Here is a 14,163-nt window from a genome sequence, read left to right on the forward strand (position 1 = left end):
CTTGGTTTTTCAAAAATAAAATTTATATTAGAAATCATAATCTTTCAAACTGAATTGTTCTTGAAAATTAACAATTCTAACAATAGATCGATATCAAACAAAAATGTTTCATTGTCATCTTTCGGGCGCAATAGATAAACGAAACATCCAATGTCGAATCATCAAATCACAGTCCTAACTAAAAATGTTACAACCCCGTTGTGCAGCGCAATCTCGACAGCGCCGTGGAATTGATCATCCCGGACGTTTAATGTGATCTCGGGGAATGTTATTCCACTTGTCCTGTAAAGCAAACTCAAGCTGACTTTATGATATTGGTGGTGGTTTTCATCGTCTAAACCATGTCAAATGTGATGCAAAATTTGCTCTATCGGACCTAAATCTGGCGAAACGCATGACTTTTGGCCAAGGCTGGTGCCAAACGTCTATGTAACCACCACTGATGATTTTTGGTACATAATAAATGATTTTTGGTCTAAAGAATTCGATGTTTACACCAGACAGCCGTTTAGATGTCGACTGTGGTCCTCTTTAACCGTTGAATTTCTGCGCAAATAGTGCTTTACTGAAATTGCTCCATAGGATCTACCGTGCCCACCATTGAACTCACGTGACCTTTGGACATCCATCAGAGTCGATATCGGATATGTTTAAGACCAATTGTATCGGTTTTACTGAGCGTTTCTTGCTTTTTGAACCCCGGGATGTGGCTTATCATTAACTGATCCATTTTTGTTGAATTTGTGGATGATTTGGGTTATTGTATGCTGTGAAAGGTTTCATTGGATCATGCCCGAAACTGCATGTCGCTGGTTGTCAGAAAGTCCTGGCATTTACTCAGATGTTTATTGCAGTTTCCTTACAATAAGGGCGGGAAAATTCATGACATTAGCCAAGCTTTAAATGACAAAATCGTGAAAATGGTGCGTATGTTGAAAAGCGGTGAACTCGGTTTATGTCCGTTCAAAATAACCCTTACTTTGCATTTGTTCCAAAAATCACCCAACCCTAAAGTTGTAGACAATTGTCTTTAAAGTCATTTTCAACCAACTTTAAAAAGTTCTAATATAAAATAAATAAAAATTATCAGACTTTTTTTAAAAACAAAAGTGTTGCGTTTTCATTGGCACTCAGTATATCTTTGTGGTGGCTTGTCAGTATCATTAGTAAAACACCTTAAAATGTTGAATTGATCCTCAGATTAAAAGACATTTATTGGTTTTTAGTAATGACAATGCCTAACATGATGCTTGGGCCTGATGAGCTAGAAAGTAAGCTTCTGTGCTGTTTTTTATCAATTCTTTGATAATATCTCCTTCAAAGCTGGTGAAAGCAAAACAATTTTGGTCAATGGACAAATAATGTTTGGTTCAAACAGAAAATCAAAGAGCAGATTGCTCTGAGGGATACGATTGCCGTTGTTTCATCGACACCGATGTATACATGTAGCTGGATAATATTATTTTTAAAATTAATTCAACTGCACATGTAAAATAGTTACAAAATAGCCAATCCCGAATAAAAGTGTTTAAACAATGTAATTAGACCTATTGTGTTTTATTTTTGTACTATCAATTCCAAGTTTACTTTCCACAGCAGTCACCGAGACTCAGAGTGAGAGAAGGCATTTCACCTCGTACATTATCTTATTATCTTATGACCTATTTTCCTACGTTATTTCTAGGAGGCACCCCATTCCTAACTCTTTAAATATTTAATTTCTTTTGGTTCAGTGATCATGACTCCTACACATTTATCGGTTTAAACTGCATTCATTTTTAATATAATACGACGTTTATTGACAGAACGAGCTAATACTCGATTAGAATTCACGGAAGTTATTTCCAAAAGGGAGACAACTCAATACGATAATATGGAAGACTCCATTTCGCCGAAAGGGGTGTTCTACAATGTGGACGATATTTATTTTAATTTAAATGATGCATATGATTTAAAATTATGCAACAACAATAACCCTCAATAGCGGACATATATAGAAAAGATCACATGAGTTATAAATTAATTAATTGAGTCAGTGGGGAATCTAGAGCAACTATTCAATCTAAAACCCCTTGAATTCAAGAAAACTATACGCATGCGCATAATTTCCAAAACAAACCCTGAAGCAAGAACGTATATTAAATGTTTATAAAACGATCTAGATATCATGATTCTCTATTACAATCTCAAATATCAGTTTCATAACGGTAACATATAAGTAAAACTCCACTTCAGTTCTTATATGACAGAAATAGATTGATTGGAATTCCGAGAACTCTCGCATTTTACCAAAACTGGGAATTCCCTCTGACGTGTTTCTAAATTTATAAATACACTAAATATAAATACTGCTGAATTCTGATTTTCCGTGTTGTTAAAAACACGCATATAAGTCAAGGGAATTATTAAACATGAAGATTATGAAAAGAGCATTATAGGAAAGTTGTTTAAGTTCAATCCATTTGTTTGTTTTTACCTTTTAAAGCAAGACAATCATAAGAATCCGAGATGTTCCTTAATGTTTAGAATAAAACGATTGACGTGAGGGAAATGCTCTGAGCCACCGGTATAAGTCTACAGATTGCTTGAAAGCAATCGTATCCCAAAAATGCTTTTATCTCCCTGTTACTTACATTGTACATAGAAATGATAATACTTGGAGACATCCTTGTACATGAGAGTTGTCTGTAAAATCTTTATTTCACAACGAATGAATTGCATAACAATGAACTGAGCTCAAAGCAAAGCACTTTAATAATACACTTTGACCGAGAGCTCAATCCAGTGATATACTTTGTACTACAGGTCCTTCATGAACATCCATCAACCAGAACCATATCTCAATAACATGCCATTCTACATGGTTGGATCAGAAGTCCTGAAAAAGACATGATTTTTTTTTTATTGTATTTAAAGTATATATGCATACATGTAGGTTAAAACTTTCACAAATTGGTGGTATAATCATTCAGTGTCTGGCAACTATCAATCGCTTCATGCACACACTGACTGAGTTTTGAGGGTGGTGTGAAGAAGCAAGCTTATTATAATTATATATGCCAATCTCTTATTATATTATTTATTGGCAACCCTTATTACCCTCGTGACACAAGTTCTATTTATTTTTCACTTTTAAGAGGATAATAAATGACTTAGGGTTAGCGCTAAAATTAGGGTAGGTCATCAGGTAACGGTAAACAAACATATACTATTTTTTTGCCTAAGACTAGTCATTTTGCCACTGAGTTTTGAGGGCAGTGTGAAGAAGAAAGCTTATGCCAATCTCTTATTATATTATGCAAGTGTATTTCAAAAATTTTGAGGAAAATACAGCAAGATTAGAGTTAGTTTAGCATGGGCTTAGTTTATTTATAAACATAATGTAAACTTACCTAAATTTTCACTATTAACTACTGAACAGGATCCGGAACACTAACAATACTATGGTACGAAAATACTTCTAATCTGCAACACCTACTAAGAGACCAAGAAATAAAGAGAAATCAAAAAGTGAAATAAATAAGTTTGATTGCACCTTGAGTGAATAATTCTACATATTCCCAAGAATTCATTTTTTATTGAATCTTGGATTTCTAAATACCTAAATTGACTGGCTGATTAAACATACACATGTATCAATGAACTTTAATAGATCAGGTTTTCAATGATCTTTCACTATTTTGGTTTCCCTCTTACACCTCAATTGATATCAATAACCCCAAATAAGAGGCCCACAAACCATAAACTGAATACAATTTCATTAAATATCTGGGAATCCACCCCCTTTATAAGTAACGTACCACTCAGAAATATTAATCTTAAATTTATGTAAATGAAAAGTAAGCTCCATAAATAAAATTCAACAATGTGGCTAAAAATTGACCATAGATAGACAAACAATTCACTTACATTCGCATTTGAACTATGTTTTTGTTAATACAAATTAAAAGTAAAAGTCATTCAGACAGCTAAGCTAATTTGAGGCGCATTGCAATTCAAATTACAATTGATGGTAGGATGTAAACCTTTTCAAATGTGAATTAAACTAATTCAAATTAGTTAATGTCAATCCAATTCAAATTAGGTGTGAACTCTGTATTATGATCAGGTAGTTTTAAAACTGAAAGATACTTTTAAGGGAAGGGAAAGAAACGGTTGAAACCATGTGTGTTACAAACACTGTTTATTCAAGTCAGAATCCTGGATCTCAAAAGCACTTTCGTAATGTCAAATGAAAACATGAATATGATAGTAATATACAAAACTATTTATTACTAAGTAAACGACATTTATTTTAGTGAAAAATCTGCATTCCAGGTGTAAATTGAGGCAAATAATATCATTGAGTGCATTTTCTTGTCAAGTGACCAGCAGACATTGAAATCTACCTTTTGAATGAAAGGAGAACTCATAAGTTGAAAATGAATGATGTAAATCTAGATTCTAATAATAGCAAAAGGGAGCTCACATTCACATCAGTTAAAGCATTGCTGAGTTAGTGAACAGAGCATTTTTCTCATTAACTTAAATCCACCTATTGGAATGAATAAAACCCGAATTTTAAGACATAAGTTATAAAATATCTGATAAAAAGCAGTACTATGCGTGCATGTTACGCTAGAAACATATTCAAAGAATACAGTTTTATAACTTCTTAATGTCATATCCAATATTTATCAAAACCTAAAGGGGAGATACATGTGTACATGCACCTTACTTCCTATTTTTTTCCGTGGATGTCAATACACCTAATCGCTATTTATTCCATACCGGATAAGTTCTAACATTACACAACTTTTTCATCCAGTTGAAGCTATCTGGGGGCCGTTGAAACAATTCACCATGCACAATACTTTTTAATGAAAACCCTTTTAACTTACCGTAAATACTTAAAACAAAATAATTTTTACTTCAATTTAATTTCGAAAAAAGTGGATCATACTATATTAAAGTTTCTTGATAATCGCTTTCTAAAGTTTTTCCTCCCTCAGCTCTCTACTGGAAAACCTCTATTTTCAGCCGCATGACCCAAACAGGAAGTTTTACATGTGACTGGTTTTGCCAGATTGGACTAAATAGCAATAAGGTGTATTTTCTGGGATTGTTGAAAACTTGCATATTCATCACTATCTGATTTTATGGTTATAACAATCCAGACAGACAAATAGCAATAAGGTGTTTAGGAAAACATGACCTAAAGCCTCCTTCATATAAGTCAAAAACTTGGGAACTCATACTGAATGGTCAAATGTGTTCAATGTGAAAATTGCAGTTAAGATGGTAAAATCACAAATCAGCCGTTAACAAAATGGACTGAAAGTATGACTTTTGCGCAAATTTAAAAGGGAAACAGAGGCGGATTTAGAGGGGGCCCGGCCCCCCCTTTTTGGGAAAAAATTTGGTTGCTTATATAAGGAATCACTGAAGCGTGACTGGAGCGGGCCCCCTCTTAGGTCAGTCAGTGGGCCCCCACATATGAAAATTCCTGGATCCGTCACTGGGAAATGACGGGGAAGGGGCAAATTAACATTCAAGCAGAGCAAATGCTGTTTAAATTAGTATGCGGGTTTTAAATATAGAGTGAAAGTGGAGTCATCTTTTTAAACTTAAGTTAAATATAACTTATGTAGACTTACCTTCTAATTCAATAAAAAAAAAAACACACACGACTCAAAACTATGTCTAATTCACTTGGACTACTAATATGCAAACCTAAAAACAAAAAGAAATATATCATAAAATAGTGATTGAAAAATTCACAACACTTTGAGAGGATAATCCAGACACGTGTTACACGGGGAGCATGTTTGTTTACAAATAATAATGTCACGTGATCGCGCACTGACCTCGCATGTTGCAGCGCCCTTACAATTCACCAATACATAACCATTTTCATGCAAACATGCAACGTGAATGTGATTGGTTATCAAATAATACAAAAATAATGCATGAACCGTTGAAGAAAAAATTATTTCATCAAATAGATGGATTTTCACTTACGACACGAATAGGTCGAGTTGACATTTCTGTCATCGGAGATAGTATTGAGATAAATGGGATAAAACGGACCGTCAAAAAGGTCTAGAGAAGCACATCAGTAGAACCTTAACATGAATAAGTAATACTTACAAAAAATTCTCTAATTGATAAACTATATGACTAAAATTTCACGAAAATAACAATAAATAATTTTGTTCTTCGTGATGAAACTGCTTAAATTGGCGCGAAAAAATATTCTTACTCCTACTGCTTCACGTAAAAAAAAATGTATAGAATTGAATTCGACTACAGTTCAGCATAAAAAAACGTGAATATGCAAAAGTCTGATAATATGTTAATGAAAAAGTGTGTATAAATTTTCGTAAACGAAGTTACCTGTATACTTCACCAAGAACTACATTTGAGCGCAAAGATCGTATGTGTGATTCGGCTTATGTAACAATCGTCAATCGGAACTACTCGGCTATTCACTTCGTGCAACCAGAAAGGCCGAGTAGTTCCGATTGGTAACAAAGTACAACATGATTAATGGAATTTTTTGCGTTGCTATTAAATCATTGAAACCACGTGATTGAGGCCATCTATTTTTATTGCGGGTTCCACATATCTAAATCGGAATTATAGAAAAAATGGAATTTTGTGAGCAGAATCAAAACAGAAATGATGAACACTGCAACATTTCCATCAAAATAAAAATAGGATGGAGGATCTGTGTATTCACATTATTTGTAAAACTCTCCTTCTTCTTGTGAAGCGTGTGCTTTACATCGAGGCTTATTATGCTAAGCATCGACGCCACAGTACTTCAACCAATCAGACAATGTTTATTTGGGGCATTCTATCTAATTTTACTCAGATTTTGGAATATTTTAATCGAAATTATAGAAAAATGGAACATTGTTAGTACATATAAAATAGAAAAAGATGAATACTTTTAGCTGGAGATAATTTGGATGGGGGTTCTGTGTATTCACATTATTTGCACAACTCTCCTTACTGATGCCATATTTTGGAATTTCCGTGACCTAAATGGTTCGCGAAAATTAATATTTTTATATATAGTATAGTAAAAAGGACAGCATTTTTTTCATCATTTTACTACGCATAACAATGTCATCAGTAACACGTATACGCTGAGTATAAGCTTTGTGTGTCAAAAATCGAACAATTATTTTAAGAAAAGTTCTTAATCATCAAGTATTTTGTAGAGCCTCTTGACAACACAATAGAGAATTGTGTGTACATATGGTGTTCTATTGACTAATAATATCCAACCAAAGGTAATACATCAGCATAATATGCAACATGTTTTCCAAAAATGCCAAAAAAAAAAAACGTCATCTTAAGGCACAATTTTAACTATAGTACCTTTATCCATATACAAGAGTTGCATGATATTGCTACGTAACCATATAGCACTTAAGATTGAACAGAATTATTCAAAAGAGAGACTAAATATATTAAAGAAATAGTCTAACTCCTTGTGAAGGCATTCTTTAACTGACAACTCCATAGTAATAAAACAAACCAAGACAAACACAACATAGAAATACAAAAGACTGGGCAAAACGAATCATATTACAATTGATTTATATGGTCTCATATGTTTGATATGTTTGTGTTTTGAACGTTGTGACCTATCATGCTCAATGCAGATTACTCGAAAAACTCAAGTTGTGTGAGAGAAAAGTATGTCTTCAGTTTTGATTAAATCAAAGCATTCAAAGCAGCATAGCATGTGCATCTAAATTCATCTTCCGAGACCTTATTTAGGGACACATAGTTTACGTAGATGCAATTACGGCTGGATGTTTAATAAGAAAAGTTCGAGCTTTGTTATCGCATCCTATTTTTTTTTTCGTTGACTGTCATTTATCAGACGTTTTGCGCATACAGTTCACTAGCTACAATTTATGTGTATATACTTAAATATGAAATACTATTCCTTAAAGGAAAGCCTTGCTAGTGGTGTAATTTGAGATTGGTATGCAAATATGCTGTATGGACAACAGAGTTTTGTATACCCATAACTTAACATGAACTGGATGCAAGATTGGTTGATAGCTTTTACGGATGTGATACATCCTCATTCTTTTAATATCCAAGTGGTGGCTAGTTTAAATTAAAATGGCTATATTTGGTCAGGCAATACATATTGACTGTTTGGGAAGATGAGGTTCTTGATAAGTTCCCCCTCTCCCACCTATTAGTACCAAAATTTGGATAGGTTTTTATATGTAGATTTTGATATTGGTATTACATGTATGGATTTTTTGTTAATGAGCACGAAATAACATTAGAAAAACACAAGATTTACCATGGGTTCATGTTAACGGAACACACCTTAATTCGCTTAATTTTCAAGGGAAAGGTTCATTAGGGCAAGTGAATTAGAATGCTTGTGCTTGTTATTTCATTACAATGGCAAAAATAAGATTATAGATCTCAGATGAAAATAAAGTTTATTATAATGCTTCATTTTTTATCTCCAGAGTAGTTATATTGGAAATAACTCCGCACTATATCGAATGTGCTCTTATGCATACAATTGTGCATAGTAGTCCACATTTTGGTTTCTGAAATGTATAGATATTATCTTTTCGGTTCTCTCGTCTAGAGTTTTCTATGCCCATAACTTAACATGAACTGGATGCAAGATTATACCAATCACTGAGGATATGGGTAGAGCACAAGCAATAGGATTTTTCGATAGATGTTTGAATTCATGTTAAAAGTTATAAAACATATCTGTTAAATCATCGTTTTATCAATCTTAAAAAAATTATAGAGTGGCTGAATCAGTAAAAAAAAAAATGGTATATCTATACTGACTGACCACCCATGGACCCGGTCAACCAGTAGTTTAACGTTGTGCCCATCTAATCAAATAAGGTAACGTCATATCCAACACAGTATAAAGGCTACAATGTCAGTTTTTTAGTCGTTGGATGTCATGACACACATAGTTACATCAACAATGTTTCTTGTATACTGCAATGACAAATAATCCACTTAAATATTGTTGTAATTTTTTTTTTTTTAAATGTACATCACAAAAACTGCTAAAACAGACTGAAATGGGTGGAAATGACTTGCGAGTCAATAATAAAAGAAAAATGCTTAGTTAGAGAAAATTTAACTAATATAACTGCTAATAGAAATATTTTATTTCTGTATATAACTTATGTTAATGTCTGCAACAATTTTTTCACCCCGTTTAGGTCAAATTCGTAGCTTATCCCTCTTTAAGCTTTTCCAGTTGGTCAACTTCCAAAATGTTAGTTCTCATGCAAAACGAAGTGGTTTATATGGCGGAGATGATCGTAAAGTAAGTAAGATAACAAAACTATTTTTTTTGTTTAAGTCTATCATTGGTTTTGAAGAATCTAAAACAAAGCGCCAAATTAATAAATCATAAGAAAAACATATCAAACAGTAGTTTCAATTTATAAAAAATGTCTACACCTAACAGCTAGATATTTTACATGTTATATGTTTAAAAAAAATGATTATTAATAAAAAGCAATCAAACTAACGTTGGCTCCTTAGATGTTTGTCGCATAGCACAAGGATATCTCTTTGGTTTCAGATATAAGTCTTTGGTTAGCATATGATATATAACAGCCGCTGATTTGGTCTTATGAAATAACCTGTCAGATGAACGATTTACTATCAAATCCTGAGCCATTTTCCCACAGACCTTTGTTAAAATCTGGAGAAAATGTTCCTTATAGTTGGTTCCTAGAAGTGTCTCAAATACACAATACAGACAGTGCATGAGCCATCCTCCTCTTTGATCTGTCATACCCGTTCTGCCTGTAAGCAAATAAAATATAGATATATAAGTGTTCATGTCAATAAGAATAACTACCTGACAAATATATATATATGTATTTATATATAATAATCTGACGAATCAAACATGAATAAACAAAAAAGTGAAATTAAAAAAATACTAAATTCAGATGAGAAATTCAAAACGAAAAGTTTCTAAGCAAATGGCCAAATTAAAAGCCCAAACAAATCATCGAATGGATAACAACTGTCATATTCCTAACTTGGTACAGGCATTTTTTTATGTAAAAAAATGGTGGATTGAACCTATTTTTATAGCTAGCTAAACCTAGCTCTTACTAATTCACATTTATACGTATAATCATAATTTTCATTCACTATTTGGCTTTATTTGAAAAGATTTGTACTAAAACGAAATGTGGCAAATGTATTTTTAAAAGGATACACAAATCTTGCTTTAAACCTTGTATAATTTCATACTCAGAAGCTGTTGACGTCGTTAAACAAACAATTGACAGAATAAATGTCTTCATTATTTGGAATTTCATAGATGGTAGATATAGAATATTTGAAAAATACTTCTTTCATTCATACCAGAAGAACAGGTAAACATTACCAAAAAGTCCTCGCTACATGGTATTTTGAAAACAGATTCTTGATCCATGGAGGATATCTCATCGTACTGACACGAGATCTTTGCATGTTCTCTTGGAATATCAAATCCATAATCGTAATGGGAAAGTTTGGGATAATCTTTTAAACATCGACATGCCTATGAAAAATAAAACGAAAGACATGTACGAAGACATAACTCATTGTCTCATGACAAGTACAAAACTGTCCTTAAATTTGTTTTGAAGGAAAAGAAATCATGTATGTTATGTACATTACTTTGATTAAAATTACTGTATGTATATGCTCTTCTAAATAAGATAAAATTAAAACGTTGATTAAATGGACAGCTTTCAAAAAATCTATCCGCTGGACACCTAAAATGCTTATTCCATTGCTCAGTTTTATGAATTTTCATATGTTTATACTTCTGATTATGAACTCTAACAATAATGTGATCAAATCTTTACAAGAGGTAGATATAAAAAAGTATGCATATATGTCCTTTATATCCTTACGTCATGGAATTCCTTTGGTATTACAATAGAGCATGGAAACGGGAATATTTTAAAAAAATCACAACACTCTGAATAAAGAGCAGAAAATAGCCTTATGACGCCAACGGATCTTCAAAATATCCTGCTCCGGTGCGCTTCAACTTCCCTCTTAACCCTTATTCATACTAGCCCAGCAAAATAGACGACTCACTACACTCTTAACCATACTGATGAACAAAAAAAATGCAAAGAATACAAAACTAACAAAATACATATTGTGTAAATGTTAAAGTATTTATACAATTAAGTTGAATTCTAAATTTAACAAACCTTTCCAATGTCAATTTTCCCTTTTTAAGGAAGTCTATCAAGAAATGATTTTTTTGTTCAAATTTCAAAATTTAACCACGGTTTAACTGATATTCAAATTGTGATGATACCCGTGAGATAGTAAACCAATAGTTCCCTTCGAAAAAATAACTGATGCCATCACGAGATTAAGATCGGTTGCGTGTTGCCCATTCAGTTTTCTATGGTAGTGTTTAGTTTTTTGTCTTTTTATGGTTTTTCAGTTTTTGCCATTATATTGTCAACTTGTTTTTGATAAGTGATATTGCATTTAATATCCTTTTGGTGTCTTGTGTCCTTCATTTGGTTGTTCATAATAGAATATCTTGTTTCACAGATGTAGATGATGAAAAATTAATTCTATTTGTCGATACCACTATCCCGCCTCTAAGAGCCCCTAAAATCCTCCTTTGGAATTGGTAGGAATTGTTTTGCTCAATCTTTCTACATTGAATTTGTATTCTGCTGTTAGGCATAATAGTCATTTATTTTGCCATGGCGTTGTCAGTTTGTCTTCGAAATTTCTATGAGTTTGAATGGCGTATTTCATACCTTACGGCTTTGGGCGTTCGGGATGAAGATAAATCCAGAAAAGGGTCACGGAAGCATGAAATTTATAATGCAATTGTGCTATGTCTTAACAATACTGAGTCGATACTTCTGCTGATGGACAATAAGTCCCCGAAGGTGTCATTAGCTCAGTTGCCAATACATCTGTACTGACATGATTTTTGATTTATTATACAATCTTTTAAATTATAAAAGAATTAAGGCTTAAACTCTCGAAGACAAGTTGTTCTTAGGTGAAATTGGCTATTTATGTTTGATATCCTCTATATTAGAAATGACATACCTGAATGAAAAACATTTTAGGCTTCCCTTTCAAATTTTCACATTTGTCATTAGCAAAGTTGTAAAGTATATCTTTTGTTAACACTGTGCTGTCCTTAGTACAAATTTCGTGTTGTCTACCGTTGCTTTCGGTGTTTTTTCGAAGCCATGTGAGCTGATTATACACGCCATACTGTCATGCTCGATGCCTATTTTATTTCTGATATCTATCAACAGAAAATAGTAGATACTAGTTAAAAAGATATATCACTTTGAAAGATAAGAAAAATAGATATAAAAATATTGTATTGGGCAATTTAAGCTTAAATTCTTAATTCATGACAACTACAAATCTTTCAAAAGCTAATGCATACATAAAAGAACTTATATAGGTATATTACAAGATGTAGTATGACTGCTAATAAGACAACTCTCCATCGAAGTCAATATTTGTAAGATTAACAAGTACGATCTTTAGGAGACTTGGCTCACACCGAACAGCAAGCTATAAAGGGCCCCAAAAATGACTGGTGTCAAAACTTTTGAACGGGTAAACAAACAGTCTAATTTATATGTAAAACAAGAACCGAGAAACACTTACTGAACCACATCAACAATTTAATGAAAATCAAGTTCCTGACTTAGGACAGGTGCAAACAATTGCAGCGGGTTTAAATATTTTAACAGTATCAATCTTCACCCTTACCTGAAATAATAGTGTAACATCACAACATAGCATAGAATATGCTTCTAACAAGTATATTTCCCGTTTAGTTTAGTTTAAACATATCTATCAGCTTGTTAGTTTTTAACAACAGTTCTGTTGGTTGATTTTGATTTTTGGGGGATTTAATGGACTTTTCTTATTAACAAAGAAAATCATATTTTATTCAACACTCTTTCATTTTCGAAACCAAACTTGTTCTTCCCAAAGCTTACACTTGCAGTAAACATTTTCAACAAATTGACTAAAAAGCTTTTCGGTTAATGTCAGTCATAATACATTGTAAGATCGACGCTTTTAAGATCTTATATAATATATATATATACAAAGAGTATGAGAACGCAAATTAATTTCCTTGTTATAGTTATTTAAAATCTAATTGTTCAAAAATTCGCAAAATAAAACAACATTCAATGTGTTTGTTAAAGTTAAGACAAACTATGTGAATAGGTTATCCTATGGAAACTGTCTGATATAGAGTAGTCATATGATTAGTCAAGACAACATGATATTTTATAGCCACTCAGTCATGATTAGTCAAGACAACATGATATTTTATAGCCACTCAGTCATGATTAGTCAAGACAACATGATTTTTTATAGCCACTCAGTCATGATTAGTCAAGACAACATGATATTTTATAGCCACTCAGTCATGATTAGTCAAGACAACATGATATTTTATAGCCACTCAGTCATGATTAGTCAAGACAACATGATATTTTAATGCCACTCAGTCATCACCGTGGCTGGTGATGACTGAGTGGCATTAGTATGAAAGGTATGTTCTACTTTTTTTGGTGACAGTCCGTTAACACTGTTTGTTCCTCCTAACGTTGATGTCATTGGAGAATCTTTTTTCGTCTCAGAGATGCTCTCTTGTTCTACCATACATGCACTTTTCATTCTACATTTGAAATTGTCGTAAGTAACACACTAAAACAATATCGAGTAAATATCAAAACAATTGGTTAAAGTTTTATTGCTAATTATTATTTTATGTGCAATGAAAATATATGAGAAAACTCACAGGAAGATAAATTTACCTAGAAAAAAATAAAAGATCCAGAGTATGTTTATTTTTTTTTTTTTTTATAGAAAATGAAAAATGCAAAGTAAATGTTTTTGGGGAATCTGAAAATAAAATTATAGATACAGTCAAATGGTTCACTCGTTTTTGTTACCTCAGAAGTCACATCTCGTTCCATAAAACCTCACATATAAATTAAAATTAACAAGTGCATGAAATACAACTGCGTATTTACAGATACAAATAAAGTTTTATCAGAAGTCCATAGTATCCTGTGCTATATGTTTGGGCGATCACATAGCCCGTAGTCTAACCCGAGTCCTATC

The sequence above is a fragment of the Mytilus galloprovincialis genome, chromosome 4 (genome assembly GCF_965363235.1).
Source record: "Mytilus galloprovincialis chromosome 4, xbMytGall1.hap1.1, whole genome shotgun sequence".
Taxonomy (NCBI): domain Eukaryota; kingdom Metazoa; phylum Mollusca; class Bivalvia; order Mytilida; family Mytilidae; genus Mytilus; species Mytilus galloprovincialis.